Below are 14,908 nucleotides of genomic sequence, written 5' to 3' on the forward strand. Positions count from 1 at the left end.
ATTCCTTTGAAAAAATTATTTTTCGCTTTTCGGATTATAATTGAAAGAGTCTTCAAATAAGCAGGAATGTTGTTCTCGGTTTGTTTTTGTTCTTTTCCACATTTCCCACACTTTTTTTCACATTTCATCACATGTTTCTTAACCGACTTGAACATTTTAAAATTAATGACTATCATAAATTATAGTTTCATCTAATACCTCAACCAGCAAGTTGGAGCCTAGTCCCAATTATAATTTGCTAATTTCTGTCTGTCCTCTGATGAGAGAATGCATTCTTTGAAACTCCGCGGAATAAGGACATTGAACATTGTTTGCAGGAGTATTCTGTCGAATAATAAATGTAATTGTAATTTTTAATTTACAGTGTTAATTTATTTTCTCTTACACACACACACACACACACACACACACACACTCTCTCTCTCTCTCTCTCTCTCTCTCTCTCTCTCTCTCTCTCTCTCTATATATATATATATATATATATATATATATATATATATAGGACATAGAGGATAACAAGCTACATTTCTGGATTTAAATATAAAAATTGAGGATGGGATTTTTCTTTATAAAATATTTGATTAAAGAAACTCTTTTCCCTTTCAAATAGTGCGTATGCCGCATAAAGATAGTACCTGCCCTGTTTTTATGTTTTATGGAATCATTATATAAGAGTTTCTGAGAATAGCTCGCGTTACTTTAAAATTAATAGATTTTATACCATCAGTTTCTAGCTCAGTAATAAAGATGGTAAAACAAGGTGGGTATAAAACTAAACTATTTAAACAGTTAAATAAAGCATTTGTTCGTTATCCTGATGCTTTTGAACCGTTTAAAATTAACCAGAATATACTAATAAAGGAAATCTCAAACTTTATTGGTAAGGTATAAAATGTATTTATAAAAAAAAGAAAGAAAGGAGAAAAGGAAGAAAAATGTATATGTGTATAAATATTTTTAACCTTTATATATATATTTAATTTTCAATAAATAAGAATGTAAATATACAAAATACTAATCATAGTGGGGGTGATAAATAATCGAATGGATTAATCCTAATCTTATAAATAAAAGACTGGTAAATTAAAAAAAATATATCCATTTTGAATTTGGAGACAGATGAATCTCACAGGTAAGAAATTCATTTTTATTACATGAATAGGTTAGATAAAGTAATTAAGAATAGGAAACTAGATCTAATATTTGTAAGATGTTTTTCCTAAGATTAAGGGAGGCGGTGTTGGATCAACACTGTTGGGGAGCCATGGTGTGCTATACTGTTTTGTTTTTAAATCCCCGAAACAGGGTTTCATGGTAAACAACTGATGATCTCTTAAAAAATAAATTATCACTGGTACAATAGTGAATTCGAGAGAGCAAGTTGATGCAGTGATTGCAGGTGATTGAATAACTTACTGACTAAATATTTTTCTAACGAATGATAAAATAATTTTTTTTGTATAGTTTTAAAGGTTAAAAACTTCCAAGACTATATATGTAAATATATATATATATATATATATATGTGTGTGTGTGTGTGTGTGTGTGTTTTTGTGTGTGTGTGTGTGTGTGTGTGTGTGTGTGTGTGTGTGTGTGTGTGTGTGGCAACGTGCGCAACCAGTCATCCAGAAAAAGCGACTTCTATTTAATTTTTTTTTCTTCTCCAAAATGCTTTCATAATACCTCCCAAATACTGGGCTTTAGTTCAAATTACATTAAGGTAATTTAACATGAGCCGACTTACGTTCAAATCGTTATACAAATGGCTGATCGTGAGCAATTGTCGTCGTAAATCAATGACGACATCTCTCTAAGATATATAACAATCTTCTCTAATGATGTAAGCTTGTTTAGATGGCCTCAACAAATAATAAATGTTAAAGCGAATAAATTTGGTAAACAAGCAAATCATACAATCCAAACAGGCAATGTACATTTCATATAATAAAAAACATCGCGGAAATCTCATGCGCTTTTTGAATAAGACGTCATACATAAACCATGAAATCCTAATATATCGATAATATCTTGGAGACATTACAGATATTCAATGAACATATCAAGTTCTCTTACGCCTTTTGGTTTCTTTTTATCTCTTGTTGATTATATATTTCCACATACAAGGTCATTTCAATTGACTGTATATGCCTATATAGGAATATAATTGATAATAGTAAATATGATACTTTCGTTAAACACATGCATAAGCACACGAACACACACATACACATACTTTCTTTCTTTTACACACACACACACACACACACACACACACACAAACACACACATATATATATATATCAAACGACATAAGAAAATGTTATCAATGTATAATGTTATCAATGTATGTGTGACTTTAACATTTGGTTGCAGTGTTTAGTTACAGACAGGAGACATCTCGATCAGTCCCAGTTTTTAAAATTTTTTTTTCTTTGTGGGTGTGGGTCATTTTGTCACTAGATCAGCATTTCTCTGTGACTCTTTCCCTTCTCTGCTACACAGATGAGTTAGAATCGGGGATAAATAATATTATTCCGATTTTGTTTATCTCGCGAAGAAGCGGTCTTTACTTAAAAAAGAAATACTGAACACGTCGTTTGTGTGTGGAATATATACACCGATCGAATCAGGTAGGCAAACACTTTTTTTATTAAATTCAAATTAAATCCATTCATTCTCATTTCGATACATATATAGATCAGCCACTGGTCTCCTAACATACGTCAGATAAATCTAATTGTGATTTATTACAGCTGAAAGCGACCACAGAATATTAAACTCGGGTTCTTGAAACAGAAAACGAAAAATAGAAAACGGGAAAACATGTATTACTTTAATATGTAAAAATGTGTATTCTAATTGTTTTGTAAATATTTTTATTATATTTTATATCTGTTTTGTTTTTTGTTTTTTTGTTTTTTTGTTTTATTTTTGTATTTTTTTACTTATATGTTTTAGATTATTTTTGGTTCTTGTACGGTTTAGTCAAGACATTAAAAAAAATGAAAATATCGAAAAAAAATTATATTGCATGTATATCCGTTATGGAACGAAGTTCTCCGAAAAAAAAATTTCACTTAATTTCATCAAGTAGGTTTTTTTTTTACAGCGAAAAAAAAAAACAATTCCTTACGATACCGAGCAAAATGTTCAATTTTTAGGAAGAAAAGCTAGTATTAAAGATGGGAAGGGGTGTCAGCGCGTTCACTGGAGTTATCTCCCTTTGGCATTTCTAAAATTCAAACAAAATAAAATCTCATAAAAACGTGTTTTTCCGCTATAAAAAAAAAAATACTTGATAAAATTAAGGGATTTTTTTTCGGAGAACTTCGTTCTATAACAGATACATACAATTTAAACTTTTTTCGGTATTTTCATTTTTTAATGTCTAAACTAAACTAGTGTACAAGTCCTTATTTTTTTTTTAAATTTTAATCACACGGAAATCTTATTTGTTTTTGTAAGTGCATCTGTTGTTTTACTATTTACTTTATTTTATCTAATCTATGAGTAACTACACTTAAAAAATTACGGTACTTGTAAAGTTTACAGACCGCGCTGACATAATGATACTATTACTAAAAGACAAAGTTAACACGGGGACTAGAGCTTTAAAACGTTTTGTACTTTTACCAAACAATTTAATAAGCAAAATATACAGTAAAATTGGATTTAACTTGAAAATCCTATCTAAAAAGTACGGCCCGTAAACTGCACAAACAAAAAATATTCCCTTTTTTTTCTAATCGTGTTCGTTTTTCACATTTCTGCATTTTTTAATTTAGTTCTTTCGTTATTTTCTATCAGCACGTTTTATATTCTCTTGCTTTTTTTTCGATTTTTCATTCATTCTGTCTTAGTTTTTATTGGTTGTTTTTTTTTTTTTACTTTTTTTAATTTTCTACTTTTTAATTTCAGAAAAATCACTAATTCATGCACAAACACGCTTGTCCATATTCGGCTAATGAATTATTTAAATGTATTGCTTTTTAGTTTCACTTAATTAAGTTTAAACATGACTCAAACAACAAACGTTTCTTTCCGTATCTATCTATCTATCTATCTATCTATCTATCTATCTATCTCAGCCTCTTTGTGTTAATGTATGCTCTCACATAAATATCACATTTCTCTCTCTGTTTCTCTTTTCTCCTAGTCTTTATCTCTAACTCCCTCTGCCCTGGTATTTCTGTTGTAATAAATCTAAAAGCTCTCCTTCTATATAGTTCAGTCCAGATATTCAACTTTAAAACTGAAGAATATTGGAAACTTTATATATATATATATATATATATATATATATATATATATATATATATATATATATATGTGTGTATATGAATCTTGCTTGCCTGCTGGAAAAATGCTTCTGTGGTGTTAGTTTTAAAAAACTATGGCGAAAGAACTGACCCAGTAAATTACCGCCTCATTAGCCTTCTCCCACTGTTCGCCAAAATATTTGAATCCATAATTAACCAACCTCTACTCCATCACCTTAGAGATGTTAAACTTCTGACCGACCAACAATATGGATTTAGGCAAGCCCGTTCCACGGCAGACATCCTAACTGTAATCTCTGGGCGTATATACCATTCACTTGACAAATCAGGGGACGGTAGAGCTGTAGCTCTAGATCTATCTAAAGCTTCTGACAGGGCATGGAAGGTCTTCTCAGGAAAATCAGATCATACGGTATCACTGGAAGAATATTTAACATGATTAAATCCTTGGATGGAATACTGTTGCCATATCTGGGCAGGAGCTGCTAAAAACAGCCTATCCTGCCTTGACAGAGTACAAAATAGACTTCGTGGCTTAGTGGGGGATGCCCTTTTCTCTACCCTGCAACCTCTCTCCCACAGAAGAGACGTTGCGAGCCTATCCTTGTTTTATCGTTATTTCCATGGCAGATGCTCGTTTGAACTCCAATCTCTGGTCCCCCCTCGCCAATCTTTCACGAAAAACACCCGTCTAGCTGAATCCACTGTGAAAAATTTCCCCCACTCTATATCTATGCCTAAATCAAAACGCGGATTCCATGAACAAAGCTTCTTTCTTAGAACAGCACGCCTGTGGAACTCTGTTCCGTCTGCCTGCTTCCCTCCGGACTACAACTTGAATGTCTTCAAGTCCAATGTTTACAAATTCCTAATGAACCGCCCCCTTAAGTAAACACTTCAGCAAATCTCCTCACTAACTTAATGTACTTGCAATAACCCTTATCCCTAAGTGGCTTCCGGGCCTTGATAAGTGGTGATCACTGTGTAAAAAAAAAAAGAAAAAAAAAAGAAAAATCCAGGTTGTCCTCGATGGTCTACATCTAAACAATATGATAAAAATGCGGGAATGCCTCAGAGGTCTATCATTGGACCTCTATTATTCCTAATATTCATAAATGACCTCCCTAACACAATTGTCTGTGAGATGGGTATATATGCTGATGACACCACGCTCTATAACGGACACGACAGGAAAATAAATGAACACATATTTAAAGAAAAGGCAAAAACACTAGATGACGACCTCCAATCTGTAGTGGAATGAGGACAAAAACGTATGGTCACATTCAATGCTGCCAAGACTAAACTTGTAACCTGCAATAACTATAAGAAACTTCTCTACCACCAATAGTCATTGCCAAAAACTCTTTATTTGAAAGTACATCTTATAAACGCCTTGGCTTAACGTTCAAAGGAAATATGAGTTGGAAAAATTACATTAAGAGCATTGCCAGGACCGTTGCGAAGAAGGTAGGTTCTCTCTATCGTGCTAGAAAGCTACTAACACCCGAAAGTATCCTGTACCTCTATAAGACCACCATTCGCCCATGTATGGAGTATTGTTGTCATATTTGGGCTGGTGCATCTGTTACTAGTCTCTCGCTCCTAGATAAGGTTCAAAAGAGAGTCGCCAGCCTAATAGGTCCTGAACTGTCATCTAAGCTTCAGCCTCTGTCCCATCGACGAAACGTTGCATCCCTCTGCCTTTAACGGTGAATGCTCTGACGAACTGCAAACACTTGTTCCCCCTCGACGGAAATACCTCCGAAAAACCCGACAAGCAGCAAAATCTCACCCCTTTACAGTAGAAATCCCTAGATGTAAGAGAGCCTTCTACTCAAGTAGTTTCTTTCCCAGAACCGCTAGACTTTGGAATTCACTTCTGGATTCCTGCTTCCCCAACTGTACTGACATGAAGAAGTTCAAGTGTAACGTGAACCGACATCTTGTCCCTGATAGTAGCCCCCTACATCAAAGAGCCAATGTGCCTTATAAATATAAAATAAACAAACCAAGTCACACGTCCATCAACGTTTTGTTTTTATTGTAAGACTTTCTTCATCCAGAAGAATCTTACAATACAGACGAAACGTTGATGGATAATGTGACATTTTTATCTCTCTATCTCGTCGGAATACTATTTCCGTCTTATCATGTATATATATATATATATATATATATATATATATATATATATATATATATATAATCAATCAATCTAATATTCGTAAATTCGTTATCAACAATAACACTTTTTGTAACAGACATGATTTAGAGATCGGCCGGGATGCAATGCAAAAACTATCAAATAATATTCATGAACTATCAAATATTTAATTTAAAATACATTACACTTTCTTGGCCACGAATCAGTCTATTGTTTATTTTATCTCATTGGATTAAGAGTACACGTTTTTGATAGAGGAAGATGGTTGAGAGAGGGAAATAAATGTAAACTGGAGGAAAAGAGAGAAAATGGTTCAATTTTCTCTTATCTCTCTGGTACATATATATATATATATATACATATATATATATATATATATATATATATATATATATGTATACGTGTGTGTATATGTGTGTGTATATATTTATATATATGCGTATATATATGTGTGTGTGTATATGTGTAAATATATATATATATATAAATATATATATATACATTTATATATTAATGTATATATATAAATATATATAAATGTATAAACATATATATATAAATATATATATATATAAATGTATATATAAATATATATATATAAATGTATATATATAAATATATATATATATAAATGTATATATATAAATATATATATATAAGCGTATATATAAATATATATATATAAATATATATATAAATATAAAAATGTATATATAAATATATATATATGTAAATATGTATATATGTATATATATATAAATATATATAAATATATATATATAAATATATATATGAATTTATAGATATAAATATATATATATAAATATATATATGAATGTATATATATAAATATATATAAATATATATAGATAAATGTATACACACACACCCACACCCACACACACACACACACACACACATATATATATATATATATATATATATATATATATATATATATATATATATATATATACTTATGTAGGGTGAGATATACACGAGGAAATATTTATTTAATTTTCTATTGAAGTCATCAAACTAAATACTTGAATTTACATTATAAGATACTTTTTCAAGACAACCTATGCCCACTCTAAACTTCATAACATTGGTGTTTTGATTTATTTTTTCACAACGTTTTCACTATCATTCTCTCTTTATTTTTCACAACCACTAACATTATTTTCCTTTATTTAAAAATTTTCGGGCCTTCTTTATTTTTAACGGAGTAAAACGAATAAAAATGTACCCTTTCTAACTGTAATAACACACCAGTGCAACAACGTGGCCTATTTTGTTTTACTATAGCCATACCTTTTTTTTATCCTACTTTATGCACTTATTTATGAGATTTAAAATCTATTTTATTATACTTATAAAATATTTTTGATTTGGTTTTAGTTTTTTTTTAAACTATTAAATATACCGACCCCTTCTTCACTTTTTTGTTATTAGTCTTCTTTTCTTGTTTTAGTGCTTATCCTAAAGTAAACTTTATTTACACAGTATATATCGCTTCTACTATAAGTACTTATTAATAATTGTAAACTTTAAGATTGCTAGTTTCTCATTCTGCCAAAATACACATAAATTGCCTAAAAAGCCACATATTTTAGCATATACTAGCAGGCCGAGATATACTTAATTAGTATAGACAGCTTTTATGGCAAGGGAAGAAAGTTAGATAACGATTGGGAGTTCGAAGTGTTCAAGTAACGTTTTAAGGAAAAGAGTATAAGAAAAAATTGCGTATAAATATTTGTGTCGGCTGTCATCGATTGCGTTTACGTATGTGTAAATGGTATCGATATAGAAATGAGAGTATATATTAACGTGTCTACTTTGTTAGTGAAAATATGTGTATATATAAATCGCTAGGCGTTGTATGTTTCATAGGCTATATAGTAGTCTCTCGACATGGGTGTGCTATTACTAAGAGAATTAATTGTAACGTATGGACGTGTACTGTTTGAACGAAAAACGAGAACGATGAAAAAGAAATCGTTGTGTCTTTCTTATGAAACAAGTATAGATTCTGAAGACGAATTTTTCTTGCGTTGCGATTGATCAAAATACACTTCCGGTTTGAGGTGTTGGCTAATCAAACGTCGGTACTTGTAAACAAAAGTCACTACCGCTGTAACTTTTAATAAGTTTCCTTCTTCCTGGTTATACGTATAAAACGAACCTCCTTCGATAGATAACGCATACAATAGAGATAGGAGTAACGAGAAAAGGTATCTCTCAATCTACTTGTCTTTGCCGCACACAAATAATACACATCTCTTGTCTTCTCTATGATTGTTATTGATAAATAGCTTCAAGAACTGACAATTAGAAAGTTAGCTGTGAAATATATGTAAACTATCTGATCCTGCTAGATAGAAGCACTTATGCCCCTCTAACGATGATCTAGCCATGAAAACTGATAAAGAAATAAATCCAAATTTATAATCGATCAGTTTTTTAAAGTTTGATCTTTTTGTTATTCTTCATATACATAAACAAGCTAAATGTCCGAAAGGAAGTCACCTGAAAATTGTCATTCATAACCACGTACCACGTTTGATAAACAATATAATATCTGGTCACATAGATATCGTCAAATGTAAACTAAAAATATTTTTGGATCCCATATATATAACGTTACTTATTTCGTATAAGATCCTATACGGTCTAATCATGTTGAAACTAATACTTGTTAGATCACCGAAGTTTAGCGTCGTAAAGTCTTCTCAGTACTAAATAAGTGACTATTAGAAAATACCATGTATTGTAGGTGCAAGTACTTTCTGCTTACAGAAGCATTGTTTTCCGCCGTTTTGGACTTATGTTTGCCACTGGACTCAAGCAATGCTAATTTAGGAGAGCCGTGTTCGCGATCGCGGAACCCTTACTTTACAAAACACTTCTCGCGTAAATACCCATACAAGGGGTATCCAGTGTCTCTCAAGATTGAACGGAGGTCTCTCTCTTTTTATCTGATATCAATTTATATCTTTGAGTTTACGACACGTGGAGCAAGTGTAAACTACTGCCGCGTCATAATTGTTCATATGTTGCCGGGATGGAGAAGAAAAAAAATCTTTTAAAACGTCGACTTCAGCAAATAGTTCGTCCAATCGCCTTGCGGGTAGATAAACGTTTTAAGCAGATGTTTTTTCTCTCTCCTTTCAATGAAAATGAAATAGCTGTCAAAATATTAATGTAAGTCATATACAAAAATTGAATTTCTTTGCTTCTTTTATAGCATATCCACACTTTTGGAGATTATTTTATGCGTAACAGAATCATCATCGGAAAGTTATGTTTTGCGGCATACCAACCATTTTCAGTTATTTACTGTTACAATGCAATGCTCATTGAAACATTCTTTATATATTGGACTACTATTTCCTCTTGAAGTTTTTATCACAACTTTTTCAGTCGATGTAACCTCTGACCTTCTTCAATGCAGTTTTATTCAAGTACAGTCTAAAATAATTTTGATTTCATTTTAGTTAGTAGCTTCTCTGGTGAGGATTGAATCGTCAAACCACAGACGATTTGGAGTTGAGGGTTTAATCCTTACTATAGGTGATAATAAAAAACGGCATAAAATCAGTCTTAAAAATGCTATCTGCTTGTGTCTTATAGAATAAAGTAAATCTATCCTCGTGAATCAAGTAAAGGGTTGAGTTCAAAAGTTAGCATTAACCTTCCAGAGTTCGACAAGAAACACACGAAAATGGACGCAGATTATATTGACCGAAAGCATTACGACAATAACATCTAAGATAAGAACACTAATTTGAATAATTAAAATAATGCAAATAATTAATCCTTTTTTAAAATCCAAATTTTACAAAATTTCGAAACACTACACGAAGTATTAAAATGCACACACATTTACATTGAATGTTTTCAGTTTTATAGTGTATAAACCGTTTAATGTAATATTTAACACTGAAAACAATACTTATCACAAACCATCGAATTTTAATTCCCCGATTATACAGAGTATCTAAGCTATATTGGATTATGTAGGATACATTTTAAATAAATAATTTAGCAGTTTTGTAAGCATTTGCTTCACGGAATGTCGACCCATTTTTGTGTTGATTAATATTGAAACATGATGTGTATTGTAGATGTATCATTGATTGCTTTGGTTGTACATGTTTTTACGATAAACCAACACTTTCGCATCATTTTATTTGGCATGTTTTAAAGTGGTCATTCATGTTCCTAGAGATTAGGGTTCAATCCTTGGTCAAGTCATGCCAAATACACAATAATTGTAGTTGATACACCTTACTTCTATCAAGAAAATCACTGGAGTAATACTGAAAAATTAGTTGCATTGTCCCCTACATCTCGGCGAAGTACCTAATCAAAAGGGATATAGTACCTAACGAAAAAGGAGCTTTTAAGGTCGTCTTCGACTACAATAGATCTTTTTATTGTTTTCATAACACAGTGCATATTGTAAACCTTAGGAAATATCATAAATAAAGAGTCAAACAACAATTTTAAGTAAAAAAAGAATATATTGTACAAGAAAGTGAATACAAGGAAAGATTGTCGGCATTTCTAACTGTAAGATAGTCAGTAGTATTGCGTTTGATCTCTATAATTATCCACGAGAGTCTTAGACTTAGGGTTTTTCATAATAAGAAGAGCCCATTTTGAGTTAATGGGTAAGTCCCCATAACACAATCTTCTCAATCCTTTAGGCACAAGGGATATTAGTACTTTCTTCTTTTTGGACCGATAGTTAAAAGTGCCGTGGACTTCCTTTTCTTTCCTGATCGGCGGCGTTATGGAGCTGCTTGTGGTGGTTCGATGTTGAAAGTGTCATTTATCGTCTTCAAAGGGTGCATAGTTGACATCATCAAACAAATGCTTTCTTATTTGGGTGTCTTTTTGCGTGAATTTAGGACTTTGAATAATGTACAATATATTTCTGATTCTATTGTCTCTATCAGCTTTGTTTTCTTTGGCAACAGTTTTTCAAATATGGGCATATTTTTTACTGGAACATATTCTCCGCTGGAGAAATTGCTGAGAATATATTAGGGTTAGGTGTGATCCTATTGACCTGTAAAACTTGTATTGCCTGCTATTTTGAGTGCTCATTTCAAAGTATCAACGAAGTGTTCTGCCTACTCATTTGATCAGATGAATTTTGACATGTTTTATTTGGCTTGCTTTACAGAACTCCTTGATGTTCTTGGATGCAAATTGGGTCCCAATGTCACTAATTAAGCAGTTGACAACTTCAAAACGGGCAAATAATTTCTGGAAGAAATTAATAACTACCCCTGTAGTGGGTCTTTTACATCTTAGCGCTTCTGGCTATTTTGTCTAGTTATTCAATACAATATAGTATTACAAATCCTGCCGTGGCCCTGCGAAATCTATGTGAATTCTAGACGAAGATAGGTCTGGTCTGGGCTATAGTGATTAGGGGTGCCTTTTGCCGTCAAAACACAAAACATAAGTCGACTGTGTTGTTGATGTTCATTGTCGACCATTGCATATAACTACGCATGAGGCTCTTCATTCTGTTTATTCCTGGGTGACCCATATCAAAGTCTTTCCCTAATATTTTGTAATGCATTTGGTATGAAGACGTCATCACACATAGTAAAACTGTCCTGTATTTGCTGATCTCCATTTCTGATTTTCTATTTTGTAGCACTAAAAAAATTCGTCTTCTTGTGCTTCACGTTTTATTCCATGTAGTTTGACCGATAAGTCTCTGATATTACTACACATTATGGTTTTAATTTCACTATCAGTACGCAAGGAAACAATTACTGCGCTCTAAAGAGGTTTACTCATTCTCGGAATCAACTTAGAAAGTTCGTCTGAATGTTCGATCTGCTTGGCTATTCCATTTTCACCTCAAATAAGGTACAGTGCCACTTTGATGTTGCAGGGATACTATGTAGCGAGTTGAGCAGCAAGATGTCTGTTCCCATTACACTTGAACTTCTGCATGTCAGTACAATTGGGAAAGCAGAAACCCGTAAGTGAGTTCCAGAGTCTAGCAGTTCTTAGGAAGAAACTACATCAATGATCTCCCAAAACACATACTTAAATCATTCGTTGACATCTATGCTGATGACACGACTATCTATGGCAACACATCAAAGGCCGTAAATGACAAAGTTCTCTCTAATTCTCTCTCCTCTGATCTTGAGCGTGTGGTACAGTGGGGGAAGAGTTGGCTGGCCACTTTTAATGCATCCAAAACCAAGCTTCTACCTTTATATCATCAACGCTCGAATCTCCATCTGGCATCAATTGAAATGGATGGCTCTCATCTTGAGGAGGCTCCATGTTTTGACAGGCTTATGGGTTTGATCTTTACTCCTGATCTGAAATGGAACACGTACATCAGGTCTGTTGCCAGGGACGCTGGGAAAATGGTGGTCTCCTTCTACCGCTCCAGAAGATATCTCATTGCTGATGCAATTCTCTATCTGTATAAAAGCCAAGTACGTTCAAGGATGGAGTACTGCTGCCACATTTGGACAGGAGCTGCTAAAAACAGCCTATCCTGCCTTGACAGAGTACAAAATAGACTTCGTAGCTTAGTGGGGGATTCCTTTTTCTCTTCCCTGCAGCCTCTCTCCCACAGAAGAGACGTTGCGAATCTGTTTTTGTTTTATCGCTATTTCCATGGCAAGTGCTCTTCTGAACTCCAATCTCTCGTCCTCCCTCGCCAATCTTTTACGAGAAACACCCGTCTGGCTGAAACTACTGTCAATAATTCCTCCCACTCTTTATCTGTGCCTAAATCCAAACGTAGATTCCATGAGCAACGCTTCTTTCTCAGAAGTACACGACTATGGAACTCTCTTCCGTTTGCCTGTTTCCCAACTGACTACAACTTAGATGTCTTCAAGTCCAACATAAACAAATTCCTGACAAACCGCCCCCTTAAGTAAATCTCCAATACTAATGATTACTACAATACTATCTCATTGATTACTGTACATGCAATAACCCTTATCCCTGAGTGGCCTCCGGGCCTTGATAAGTGGTGAGCTCCATGTAAAAAAAAACTATTAGAGTAGAAGGCTTTCTTACATATAGGGATTTCTACTATGTAGGAGTTGTATTTTGCTGCTTGTCAGGTTTGTCAGAGGTATTTACGTCGAGGAGGTACAAGTGTTTGTAGTTCGTAAGAGCATCCGCCATTAAAATACTTGTAGAACAGTCAGAGAAATGCAACATTTCATCAACGGGACAGAGGTTTAAACTTAGATGATAGTTCAGGACCTATCAGGCTGGCGACTCTCTTTTGAACCCTGTCCAGAAGCGAGAGACTAGTAGCAGATTTATTAGCCCAAACGTGGCAACAATATTCCATACATGGGCGAATGGTAGCCTTGTATAGGTACAGGATACTTTCAGGCGTAAGTAACTTTCTAGCACGGGAGAGAGAGCCTACCTTCCCCACAACGGCCTTGGCAGTGCTCTCAATGTTCTAACTCACGTTCCCTGTGAACGTCAAGTCAAAGCGTTTGAAAGAAGTACTTTCAGGTAATGTGTCTTTAGCCATAGCTATTGATGGTTGAGAAGGTTTCTTGCAATTATTGACGGGAACAAGCTTAGTCTTGGCAGCATTGAATGTGAGTAATTTATACTAATATATTCGCTCTGTAGACTGGTAAAAACTTCATCAGGGCTAGAAAGGGTGTAATAGTAAGTCAGCGCAAACGCAGATTTTTAAACATTTTCTTTCTTTATATAAACGGTAGGAACTTCCTATTGACTGAATTCAACTTTTGATAGAATTCCAGCTTTTATAAGTCTTTTATGCACCTCATTATTTTTTTCCAATTGTATATGTTTTTTAATCTAATAATGATTGCGAATTATCTTTGAGTTCGAATCTGGCCGACATTTTGTGCATTTTCTCAGAACGATATGGAAACTTTCAAGGAAACTTTCTTTTAATTTTGACTTGATACATTCCTTCTTTGTCTTTAGATTTTCTACTTTTGAAAAAAAAAAGCATTTATAGAAAAATCCTACAAATTCGATTTCCTATATTTTTTTTAACAGGGACACTTTTAATTTCTTTGTCATAATATAACATTAATGATTAATTTACCTTCACAATTTATTTTCGACTACGTCACCGTTCTGATTATTTTGCAAGACTTCAACATCGTAGGTTTATTTATTCTTTTTTAACGTATGTAAATTAATAATAGATAAGTCTGGAGAATTTAGTACAACCGTTTGCTTCAGAGAAATTTTAAGAAGTGAAATTTTAATTATAAGGTTGGTACGCGCAAAAAGCATTCTTAAATTTCAATTTCATCTTAAGTAAAATCTGTATTTTTTCGATTCCGCCTAAAGCTCTCTTTCGACTGCATTTGTTACTTCAGTATGCACAAGCTTTTTGCCTGATTAAGACCTGTTTAATAACTAAATGTTTGTTATTTTAGGTAAACAGGCA

The 14,908-nt window shown here is 33.1% G+C and overlaps 1 protein-coding gene across 1 annotated transcript in view; it reads left to right on the top strand.

The window, feature by feature from the left end:
• The first annotated feature begins 2,343 nt into the window (after positions 1 to 2,343).
• Positions 2,344 to 14,908, top strand: part of LOC145283477 (free fatty acid receptor 4-like) — a 123,684-nt gene continuing 111,119 nt past the window's right edge. Inside the window, exon 1 of the mRNA XM_080132286.1 lies at positions 2,344 to 2,630. The gene's annotated coding sequence lies outside the window, so the exon portion shown is untranslated. The remainder of the gene's footprint in view (positions 2,631 to 14,908) is intronic.

This window comes from Euprymna scolopes, chromosome 8 (assembly GCF_053919585.1).
Source record: "Euprymna scolopes isolate OS-2025 chromosome 8, ASM5391958v1, whole genome shotgun sequence".
Classification (NCBI taxonomy): domain Eukaryota; kingdom Metazoa; phylum Mollusca; class Cephalopoda; order Sepiida; family Sepiolidae; genus Euprymna; species Euprymna scolopes.